Source organism: Papilio xuthus, unplaced genomic scaffold (assembly GCF_000836235.2).
Source record: "Papilio xuthus unplaced genomic scaffold, Pxut_1.1 DF827870.1, whole genome shotgun sequence".
Classification (NCBI taxonomy): domain Eukaryota; kingdom Metazoa; phylum Arthropoda; class Insecta; order Lepidoptera; family Papilionidae; genus Papilio; species Papilio xuthus.
The window spans coordinates 914,029-926,826 of record NW_013530779.1 but is presented as its reverse complement, the minus strand read 5'-3'; the positions used below and the strand labels follow the sequence as shown (position 1 = coordinate 926,826).

Below are 12,798 nucleotides of genomic sequence, written 5' to 3'. Positions count from 1 at the left end.
GACACGTACTAAGTTAGAAAACAGATTAATAATCAATCCTCTTCTACTCGGTGGCTCCAGCAATATGCAAACTCCATTTATCACATTTGGTAAAAACAAATACGTATAGTAATTCATTTTATTACCTAAAAGCCATCTGTAAGTCGAAATTTCGTAGGAAATAAACACAAATATCACTTCAGATATAAATATTTCGAAAAATTTATTATAGTTGCAAAGAATTTTGCGGTGGCTACAAAACCGTGCTGTGTGGACAATAATAGCAATATTTTAATATCAAAAGCTGATTTACATACAGTTGAAAAATGAAAAAATGTTCTTACAATCAGTTGAATTAAACATAACTATTAGGGTATTTTTAGGGTTCCGTACCTCATAGCAAAAAAAACCAACCCTTATAGGATCACTTTGTTGTTTGTCCGTCTGTCTGTTAAGTACCTTTTTATATAATTTCATAAATAAAATTCAATATAATCGACTCCATTCACGTTTTGTTCCATTACAATATATTACGTATTTAAGTAGGAAATATGTAAACACTTACCTTACCTAAATAAACAACCAAACGAACAACAACTGCCTGAGATCAATCCGCCCAGAATTGTTGATCTTATATAATATTCACCCATTTGTATTAACTCTTTCCTCTTCAATACTTTTCTACCACGCATCACATTTTGTACCTTCAAAATGAACAAATTACTATCAAGTTAAACATTGTCTAGTAGTTTACATAAGAATAGCTAATAATATAACTTAACCAATCATCATCATCAGCTCACTATACGTCCCCACCGAGGGGCTCGGAGTCTACCCTAAGTTAGGGGTGATTAGGCCATAGTCAACCACGCTGGCCAAGTGCGGGTTAGTTGACTGCACACATATCTTTGAATTTCTTCACAGATAAGTGCAGCTTGCATCACGATATTGTCATCCTAGGGTCGGCCCCTACGTGACGGATGAAATATTTGTCTCCACAAAAATCTGTCTTTGGGCGGCCTAAATAAAAGTACTGTTGCAACCTTTATATATAATAATAATATTTATTTTATAATTACTTACCAGATGTATGAGCAAATAAAATTTAGCGCTGCCCAAAAATGAATGTTTATACGCCGGTAGTGTTGATATGAAGCAACTCGAATGCCACGGATGCAATAATAATTGACAGCTTACATCTTTACATTTCTCGTCGAAAAGATGCTTACTTACTTCCACCATAGTGAAACACTTAGCACCTGCAATAAAGGGAAACATAAATAATTACACTTTTTTATAAGAGTAAGGGGCAAAGGAGCATCGTGAACACCGAGGTGTTCATCGGCGCCCATGGACATCTGCAATACCAGAGGAACCGTAGATGCGTTGCCGGCATTTGAGATGGTGATACGCACGCTTCTTGAAGAACACAGCGTTTGTTTTGAAATGTGGAATAGAAGAGTACTTTAGTAATTGGAATTTGATTTGGGTCTAGGGGCTAGGCCATAGTCAACTACGCTTGTCTAATGCGAGTTGATTTCACACATATCTTTGAATTTCTTCGCAGTTATGTGCAGTTTGCATGACGATGTTATCCTCCATCGTAAGAACGTCGGATAAATGTAAATCGAAAACCACATTGGTACTTGGCGGGATTCTAACCTAGAACCTGCAACTTATAAATCAAGTGCTTAACCTTTGAGCCACCGACGCGTTTAGTATGTCAAGTCGCAAAGACAAGTTACTACATTTTATGTTTAGTTTACACTATGCCAGTACAGGACAGTAGCGCCTAAAATTAACATAGGCTAACTGGCGCCAAAAAGCCAAAACAGTCCATTCCAGAACAGCGCTACTGTCCTACTATACTGGCATTATGTAAGCCGGGCGTTTAAGATAGTAAAAGTATAACCTAAAAACATTTTACCGTAAATAACTTCAAAAATTCATGTTATAGTAATGCAAATAACAATAAAATATTATTAAATAATTTACGAAAATAATGACATTCATTTTTCTTAAATATGAATACTTTAACAATATTTTAATAAATGTCACAGAATGACAATATCATTGTCTATTGTCTATTGATTTTAAGCACAGATGTTTTTTGGCTACAATTCATAAACAATTATAGTTTTCGATGTGTAAGAAATCTATAGACAATTTTTCATCATTTATATTCTATGTTTAAATATAGTTCGGTCAATAACAAGAAAAATAGAAAAGAAAATAGTCAAAATTAAAATGAAATGCATTTGCGACGTGCATTTGAATATTTCAATTTCCATAAAAAAAAGCAAAAACATGGATCCTGATTGAAATGCTATAACGAAAATAAATACATTATATGTAATTAACAATATTGCAAATATTTATCTATAAATAAATAAATTAATACAAAGTTTTTATGTTTAAATAGTTAAAAAGTTTAATTTTTCACAACCATGATATCAACATCATCATAATTGAGTGGTTATAGTTACCTTTAAATATGACTTCAATATAACCATCGTTAAACCGTAGAATTAACCGCCGTCAAGGCGCTGGTTATAGTTATAGTTGATGCAACTCACTCTTATAATATGAGAGTATATATTAGTCGTAATGCAACGATATGCAATGTTTATCAGACACAGCTGACCGTAGCAAAAACTTCTCGGTAGATTAATAATATCAAAAGGCAATAAAGTATTGTAATAGAGCGAGAACAATGTACCTGATTCACTTCACCAGTTACAATGTCATGTGCAAATGTACAATGTATATAAAAACATTATGAAACCTTTAATTAAATATTCACAAGAACACATTGAACGTAAAGTATTAATATTATTACACTACTAGCTGTCGCCTGCGACTCGGTCGCGCTTATTTAATAAAACTAAATACCTATGTGTTCTTCCAGACTATGTTCTACATCTATGCCAAATTTTAGCAAGATCTGTTGAGACGTTCTGGTAATAACTTCAAACATCCATCTACCCAAACATTTGCATTTATAATATTAGTTAAGCTAAGGGCTACATATTTAACATATTACAATCTAACTAAATAAGCGAGAATTGGATAAGCAAGAAATCTGTATAACATGATCCCAGCTACCTCCATAAGCGAGAAATTCGGGTTAAAGTTAAAACTCTGTAAGCGAGAAAAACGCGCGGTCATTTAGACTCTCGCTTATCCAGTTTCGATTATTTATTTAAAGTAAACTTTTGTTTCCTATTTGATGTTATTTCGACCTATCGATCTGATGATAATTTGGTAATGAAATTGTTCAATATACGTACATACTAATACAATTAGTGTGTCTCTATGTTATGTAGAGAAACATGATTCGTACTTATAATGTATTTGTGTAGCTGATAATGAAAAACCAATTATTAAAAATTTTGTCTGTCTGTCACCGCCGCGTTAGTTCCGGTTAATCTCCGGAACGGTTGGACTGATTTTGACGGGACTTGGACGGGAAGATAGCTAATGCATAGGGGCATATGTAGGCTACTTTTCTGCGTTGACGAAGTCGCGGGTGATCGCTAGTATGTAATAATTGTCGAAATGGTTGTGATTGGTGTAGTTACGTAACAATGACCATTTCAGCTAAACAGCCCACGCTAATAGCTACAATCAGCTGTATCTATGTCATTGGCAATTTCAATTAGGCTAAGAGCCCGTGCGAGCGCACGTGCGCTCTATTTCTTGAGTGTCAATCGTTTATTTGATCCAATCAAAGATATAGTGTTCCTTTGACATCACTTCGACGTAAGGTGTACACGTATTGATTTTGGACCAAACTATTTCATCAATTGAAAGCTCCTTTGACGATGGCGAAACTTACTATATTGAATATATTATAAAGACTGTACGTTATTGCAGTTAATATGTTTTGGAGAAATCACATAAAATCATACTAATATTATAAATGCGAATGTTTGGATGGATGGATGGGAGGATGATTGGATGTTTGTTTGTTTGAAGGTATCTTCGGAATGACTGAACGGATCTTGATGAAATTTGGCATACATATAGAGCATAGTCTGAAAAAACATATAGGCTACTGTGTTTTCTTAACACCGCGCGAACGGAGTCGCGGGCGACAGCTAGTTCGGCATATATCAATGATCGTTTTGTTTGATCGAAAAATATTTTGTTTCTAGCTTCTGTCGCTTGCGACTTGTGTTCTTTCAGACTTTGTTCTACATATGTGCCAAATTGCAGCGAAATCCATACAGCCGTTTTGGAGATACCTTCAAACAAACATCCATCCTTCTTAGTAAGATATAAGTAAGACTTTACAGAAAGTGATATATTTTTTGCATTGTATTAAAATAAATTTTAAAAACATCGGTTAACAAAATTAAAAAAAAATAAAGAATAACTGATCGTTGCCTTTTGCCCTCGGAATACGTTCGCGTAATGAACATTATCGGAACGCACTATAACTTGTAATTCGGTCAACAGTACCAAATACGTTTTGTAACAGGTTTGCAAGGTCGATGCGAACCCGGTTATGGCTTGCACATCAATGATTTCCGATTTACAACCGAAAACAATATTCCATAAACATTTTAGTTTATCAGCATAATTTTAATTAATTTGGTTTAATTATTAACGATTTACCGTTGGTTTCTGAGACGAAAATCTCTATATAAAATATATAGTCAACCCTGTCATTAACTTTGATAAGCAAGAGATAACATGTTTTAAACGGGGATTTTGGTCCTGGAAATCCTCGATTAGAGATCAAATGTACGGACCACTTCTAGACTATACATATCTTCGTTTGTCGCAAGCAAATAGCTTTAGATAAGAGATAATCCGTGGACTTTAATTATAGCACAATAACAAGCATATAAAACACGTTCAACATACATTTTGTAACATAGTAAAGTAGATTTTATTCACATATTCCAAAAATATTACAAACTAGCTGTCATCCGCGACTACGTCTACTCGGAAAATAATAAAAAAAAAACTTAATTAGTAGCCTATGTGTTCTTCCAGACTATGTTCTATATGTATGCCAAATTTCATCGAGATCATTTCAGTCGTTCTAAAGATACCTTAATAGAAACATCTATACATCCATCCATCTAAACATTCACATTTATAATATTAGTAAGACAGTAACAGGTCAGATGTTACACGAATTATTTCAAAAATCTTGTACGATTCAAATTTAAATTAATCTTGAAGATGATTTCTTATGTAAGTCGTGTAAATACTGAATTCGAACCAACGACCTTAAGTAGGAAGGTCTGTACTAACCATTATGTATCATAAGTAAATTGTAACCGATCATAAAATCGTGCAGATTTTTGCAACAAAGTTGAAATAATTATTTTGAACACAAATCAAATGAGACAAGAAACTTGAAGCTATTAAACAGTAATCATAAAATTAAAATCATCACGTCAATAAAAAGCTATATAATAATTAAAAAATAAAAAAAAATCGACAGATCGAATGAAGATGAGCTATAGTTGAGAAATTTTAATTTAATTTAACCATTTATACTACTAGTCGATATCCTAACGTGCCACAGATAAAAAAACCTTCATACATTTGCAGATATGTTATCACTGCACCGGGGAAGTACCTCGTGTACTAAAAGGTGCATATACCTTTTACACTTCTTAAAATTCTTTAAAATAAAGCAATCAATAGCAATCTATAAATATAATGATTATATCAGGTGATAAATGCTTTTAAAATTAGCAACGCTATCGATTAATCGTACATAATTTTTTTTTATTTTGTCTATTTTTATATTCGGACATAAGTGTCGAAAATGTCTCAATGTTTTTCTCTTCCCTTCTTTACTAATAAGAAAAGGATGTACAGGGGTAGGATAATTGACGGGGAAGAGAATTAATAGGAACGGTAATAATCTTATTTAGTTTATCCGCTCCTTTATTTGATAAGTAACACATCGTGTTATTTATGTGGAAAGATGAAAGGCATTTAAACATTAAAACTTAATTAGTAGTCTATGTGTTCTTCCAGACTATGTTCTACATCTGTGTCAAATTTCAGCGAGATCCATACAGCCGTTCTGGAGATACCTTCTAATTAAAATCCATCCATCCAAATATTCCAGAGGGAGATAATATTAGTAAGATAAAATAATATAGAAATATGACTTACAATATTTGTCCTAGAAGTGCATTCAATTTCTAAAATCATTAAGTTTTCCACAATTTAAATTTAGAACACAGGAATACTGGCCATCATTTAATAAGAATGAATAAAACACTGTCTTATAATAACTTCCAAAAAAGAAAATAAAATATGACAAAAGACACGCGCGTGGTCGTCGAATGCAAGTCTTGCTTTGTTTAGTTACAAAGAGATCCAATATGTAACAACGTAATGGAGCTGTGTGTGAGTGAATCACTGATACTGTATCGAAATTAATAACTCAATGATAACATATCTAGGTACTAAAGTCTACATGTGCTAAGGATTGGAATTTTAGCGCCTTGCAATTGAAATAATTTGGATGACAGGAGCTATGACAGAACATAACGTAAAATGTTTATTGTACACTTATTCAAGCTTATTAAAGTCTTGTCTCCTTTTTTTATATAACAGAAATACCTACTCATTAAATTCTGATTTTTTTAGTTTAATATTGTTTGTAATTTACACTATTTTCATACTCTTTTGTTCTGTTTTTTATTGTTTATGCACCAATACTTTATACATGTTGTGTTTGTCTGTAAGTGAAATTATATGTTTCCTGAAACCTTTTGTAATAGTCTTAAAATGTATATAAGAACACATGTACTTTTGTTGACGAACCAAATAAATAAATAAATAAAGAAGCAAACGAGCAGCGGGAACACCGAGGTATTCAACGACGACGGTGTTTTCCTTGTGTAAGTTACCTTTTACTTAATAAGTTACATTCCTTCTTATTAAGTATACAAGTTTTGTTGGGTTTCACGGTTTGTGTCTTAACAATCACGCCCCGTAAAAACACTGTTTTAGAGTGTAAAATTTCAATAATTATATTGCGATGTACTTTCTGTACAAAATATTTCATCTTACTAATATTATAAATGTTTATATTAAAGATAGATTGATGAATGTTTGTTAGAAGGTATCTCCAGAACGGCTTAACGGATCTCGATGAAATTTGGCATACATGTAGAACATATTTTGGTAGAATCCATAGGCAACTATTTTTTTTTAAAATAGCATTAGTAGTCGTGGGTTAAAGCTAGCTTTTAATATCGTTGTTATCAATGTCAATGTGTGAAGCTAAGAAGAGATGGATGGATTGCTTGCACGTGATATGATTATAAAATAATTGGCAATTAAATGGCCAGGTATTAGATCGAAAAACCATAAATTATAGAGATATATGACGATAAATAAATCTTTTTAAATGTTTTTTTTTTGGCTCAAAGTGTACACAGTATGCCTGTTTTGTATTCAGTGTGGTAAACATTATACGTCTATTATTTCCTTTTACAAACAAGCGGCCCATTTGTTTGTCCCCATTTTTTACTTTGTTTATTTCGAAACATTGTTGTGGATTGTTGAAACGCTTTACGAATGCCAAATTTAAAGCAACGCTTTCGCTTAAAGCGTCACCGATTCAGCCAACTGTAAGCTTATACATTGCAAATACTACTGAAGTTGTGTTTTTATACTAAAATAATGAAAAAGTACATATAAAATTTACTTTTTCATTATTTTAGTGGCCCTAGACAGTGCATTCGGTCCGAAATGATTCGATAACAATTACTAAAATGTATAGAGGGGTTAAACAAAGTACGTTTACTGAGATTATTGGATAACGAAGTTCAATAATGTAAACAACTGACTTTCGATAAGTCACGTGATTGTTACGTGTTAATTATATATATTTTTGAAATACAAGGATAAGTCATGGTCAAAGATTACTTGCGTAAAATTGACATGATTTTCGGTAATATAGTATGTCTTATTTAATATGCATTTAAATGCAAAAACTTCAAATATATTTTCATATTATTTAGTGATTTATATACACAAGACTGTAGTGAAACAATGTTAAACGATAAAATGATAGTTACATCTCATAATGTTACTTTTGCTATTTAAATTCGGCAGGCGTTAAAAATCTTTAACTTGTCTTTTTTAAGCTTTTTATCAAGGTTTGGTGATATTTATTTAATATAAGTTGAAAAACCTTTTCAGTTTTCTTATTAGTTATGTTATTGTTGTTATGTAGTTATTACAAAAGTCTATATTCGGCAGTGACTATTTAAAATTAGTTGAGGCAGTGCGCATGTCCATAACATACAAAATACGTTCATAACATAAAATAATAAACAAAAAATAACGCTACGACCGTTTTGCAAAAATACAAAATAACAAGCCGCCAGCCAAAACTGGCAAACTTAATCCCCTACGAAGGTAATCTACCGTAAGCTCTGTTGTTTAGCCGAGTCCACTTACCAGAAATATAATTGTATTGGCTGAGGGCCAGAGTACAGTTTCATCTCGCAATGGCCACCTATATAATTTTTATTGCATCGCTTATGTCAGAATTGTTGCGAAGTAGTGGCATCAGACTCTCAAATCTGATATTGAATGCTCATTTGTTTCGTGTTTACTTCGTATTGTATAAAAGATAAGACGATTTTATATTTAATTAAACTTAGGGTAGAACATGGATAAAATCAATGTACTTTACCACTCAAAAAATGTAGACAAGACCTTACTGAACTGTTTCAAAAGTTCAAAGGTTGTCTAAGAAGATGGCTAACTTTTTAACCGGTTTTTGCCTTTTACGATCTCGCAGTGAGATAATTGCCTTCTCAATTAACCTTCAATATTTTTATCTAGCTTGTTGCAAATATTTTAGTATATCGTTTATATTGATTCATTTTATCCAAAGAGCATTTGAGGTTGATGTGGATAACTTCAATATTGAATTCCGGACACATATCGAATACCAGGTCGGTGAAGCCGACGTTTTATCTCCAGGTGTCCGGTCCTCATCCGATCATTGGGCTTCATATTTCCCATGCACTGGCTATACGAACCGATAAATACACGGGTGCTGTTAGATTATATTGGCCTGAAGCCAATTTCAATTTACACTAGAGTGTTGCATACATCTACGCGAGATATGAGTCCGCATCCAGAGAAATATCGTTATAGCTTTTTTAACTTTGATTATAATTTAAGCATACATACTTTAAAATGTTTATCATTCGTATGGGTTATTTGTGATGAAAAAAGAATGGCCCGTAACTGATCAAACAATTTTCAGGACTGAGAAGAAATTAGTGTAACGTCTCTGAAAATTATATGGTTATAAAAACTTCTTGTATCGACAACATGACCTATAAAAGGATCTTAAAACATCACTCTTGGCTATTAAAGAATGATAATGATAAACTAAAAAAGCCCGACTATTCATCAAGACTCAATAGAGAAAATTGAAAGAGCAAAAAATAAAGTCGGCTCATTTTGAAAGAGCTATCACGGGGAGAGCGGCGAGGAAGAGCAAGACATAAAAATTGTTATCATTAACATTGTCTTGTAAACGAATACCGTCTCCCGCCTGTCGTAAAAGTGAGCGTTCTTTACAATTTTGGCGAACGACGAAAGAATTATATGGATATGAACTTACGAAGACATATTTTCCTACATCCATGATTCATATTTTATATTCATAATAAATAAACGCTATTGAATAAGGATATATAAATGTACTAGATGTTGCCCATGGTTCTGCTCGAAATAAAAAAAAATTGTAGCTTATGTTTTCTTCTAGACTATGTTGTACATTTGTGCCAAATTTTAGTGAACTCTCTTAAACGATTCTGGAGATACCTTTAAACATCCATCCATATATTCAAACTTTCGCATTTATAATGCTATATAAGATGTCAATAGGAGTCGAATGATAGTCTATAATTTTAGCAACGCTTCGTAAACATATTTTAACATATGGAAGCAAGTACACAATGCGTGTATTGAACGTCTAAACTTTGATGGAGCTGTACCAAACTCATTCGTTGTTTGTCATCTCGTGCAATAAATCCTTTTTCGTAGCGTGACTAAAACAAATGTATCCATAACTGGCCGAAAATCGTAATTGAGAAATCCGAGCTTCAGTATTGAGTTCCGCGTAGTAACTATTGGAAAGTGATCCTGAATTAGAATTTAAATAATCAATTACGGATGCCAATTACATTGTTCGCGGCCCGCGGCAGCCGATATTGGATTTCGCTTTTTAATTGAACTGGATTGTCCTGGTGAATAATTAGAAACATTTGTGATGTGAATCGTATCGAATACTTGTCCCAGATATTGTTTAAACATCGTATCAAATACTGTAATTAAAATGTAATTGAAATACACGAAATACTGATACAATTAAGAGTGCGCAACAAAACATTTTGACTAAATTCGTGTGCTTTATTTTCTTTATTAGATCTGTTGTTTATTTATTTGGATTTATCTATATTTAAATCAGTTTTGTCAAAGTCGACAATCAAAATAATGTAATAGACCGATCATCATCATCATCATCGCCTCCCGGACCTTGTCCCACTTACGTTAGGGTCGGCGAATTAGTTTTCCGTCCTCCAAATCAGTCTATCTGCCGTCATATCATCGTCACTCCTTTCTTCATGTCACCTTTTACGCAATATATATCCCTCCACCGATGTCAAGAAAATTATATATATATATTAAGACAAGTAAAAAAAAATATATATTTTTAATAAATAATATTTTTTAATGACGGCGTATCCTTACAAAGTCCATTATAAATAAATGGCAAAGTCAGCAGATGAATGTTCTTTCATGATTCATTAAAAATAGACAGTCCCACTCCATGCCTTATTATTTGCAGCATTCGGGCACCAGGCTTTGTCAGGGACTAGGCCACGGTTTATGTCTTGTCAGGCAAGCCTTCATTTCCGCGATACAGCTTTTTATACTAAAGGTGCAGTTTTTCACTATCTCTGGTAAAATGGTTGAGTTATTGTGTCCCAAAGCTAAAAGGTGAGACTTAAGACACTAATTTAAGTTACTTTTTTTAATGTTTAATTTAATTTATAGTCATAGTTTTTTTTTTCTCTATGGTTCTAAAATCCTAAATCTCTTTGTTACTCCTGTTCACACCTTTTAAATAGAATGAAGTGGGACGTGTTTTGGTACACGTATATCGGCTGTGAAAACACGTTTAAAAATTGAATCAGCGAAAACAGCAAGAAATGTCAAGTATCATACAGCGACATCTAACAATAATTTAAGGTAACAACAAGACGGACATATCATATATCTACAAGAGATGGCGCTGTCAGTCTCAGTTTTTGTAGAAACTCACGTTTATATTTTTCAAGAGTGTTAGTTCAATTAGAGGTTTTTTATTCTTCTTTGTGCAAAAAGTAATCAAAAAATAGTTCTTATTTGAAATACATCAAATTATTTCTAAATACTTATGAATATGTGTTTATTTACCCTTGGCATAAAAATGAATAGATTTCGGGAATCCTAAGCGAATTTAGTTCATCGAAATCACTGATCTCTGTAAATGGATAGGCGATTACTTGTAAATGACAAATTTTGCTTCGTTCCGATTAAAACGTGTCTGTCGATGTTACGTGACAATTAATTGCATCTTAATTATTAGTTCGAATCCACCACCTCTACGAACCGTTACTATCAGCGATAAAATCAAATAGTCACAATATATTACGTCTCATAGCCAGTCTATTTATAGTGGTCAGTGATTGAAATATTATTAGTACATTGCGATGTTTAGTTTCAGCCGTAAGACCCTGCATTTGAAATATTTTCTATTGTAGTTCCGAGAGGTTCCATTCCATATAAAATATTTAACGCAGCCCCTGTCGGTACCGTACAAAACGTTTATCCATATTTTCACGTTTGTTATGTCTTAGTTCGTAATATTCGTTACTAAAAGATTTCACACTGGCGCTAAAAAACGCTCAAAAAAATTTATAGAACGTAACAAATATTAATCACCATTTTGTTAGTACGACACTTAGGACCTAACCATAAAAAAAACTTAAACAGTATCTTAATTACATTTTAACTTTTAAAGTACGTAATGATTAAATTTTAGGTCATAAGAGTACGATTTACAAAAAAAATTTTTTCCCTCAAAAAATTCTTCATATTAAAATTGAGTTTTCTCGATAAGATGAATGACGCAATGATTTTAATCTATTTTTGAATGTTGCGAGGCTTGTTGCCGCTGTGACGTGGTCCAGCAGGCGGTTGTATACGACTAGCCCCATGACGTGCGTCGACTTCTCCGTCTTGGCCAATCGGTGCGCCCTTGGAGCCAGCTTGTCTGCGCCGCAGGTCATCATAACTTATCATAAATCATGCTTATTTGTAGGCTAAATGCAAATTTGACAAAATAAATAACAAAGTACTTAGGGAGCAGTTATAAGTAAGAAAAAGATTTTATAAATATTTAAGACCTTAGAGTTGTTTTCTTGTTATTGTATTTCGTCGAACCGTACGTTTTCCAGCGCTAGTGTGAAATCTTTAGGCTGCGAAATCCAACGCTTTTAGTAGGAAGGTAAATATTGTGACGTACAGCCTTGGCCGTCGACCGCTTATAAAGTATGCGACTGAAATATGAGCGGTCGGAGTGTTTCAGGAGTTCGCCTGAAAATTATATGCGCTACAGAGTTACCTCGTTAATGGTAAATCTGTTTACGTTGCCGATTTTTGTATTTAGTGGATTTTTTTTAGAAAATGCTAACTAAATGTTTCATCTCTAAATGATGTAAATGCATTTAGTTAATATATTTATTTTGTATCTGAGAT

The 12,798-nt window shown here is 32.9% G+C and overlaps 1 long non-coding RNA gene across 4 annotated transcripts; it reads right to left on the bottom strand.

Annotated features, from left to right (window-relative positions):
* Window positions 1–6: 6 nt before the first annotated feature.
* On the bottom strand, window positions 7–6,323 carry LOC106115241 (uncharacterized). Of its 4 annotated transcripts, none has more exons than XR_001227741.1 (4): window positions 6,127–6,323; window positions 1,063–1,238; window positions 545–683; window positions 7–136 (listed from the first exon to the last, which is right to left on the bottom strand). It is a non-coding gene; the product is annotated as an uncharacterized LOC106115241 (long non-coding RNA). The 4 variants fall into 4 exon arrangements; XR_001227740.1 differs by having other exon boundaries at window positions 550–683; XR_001227743.1 differs by lacking the exon at window positions 6,127–6,323 and adding an exon at window positions 2,466–2,563 and having other exon boundaries at window positions 550–683.
* Between the last annotated feature and the right edge of the window lie 6,475 nt (window positions 6,324–12,798).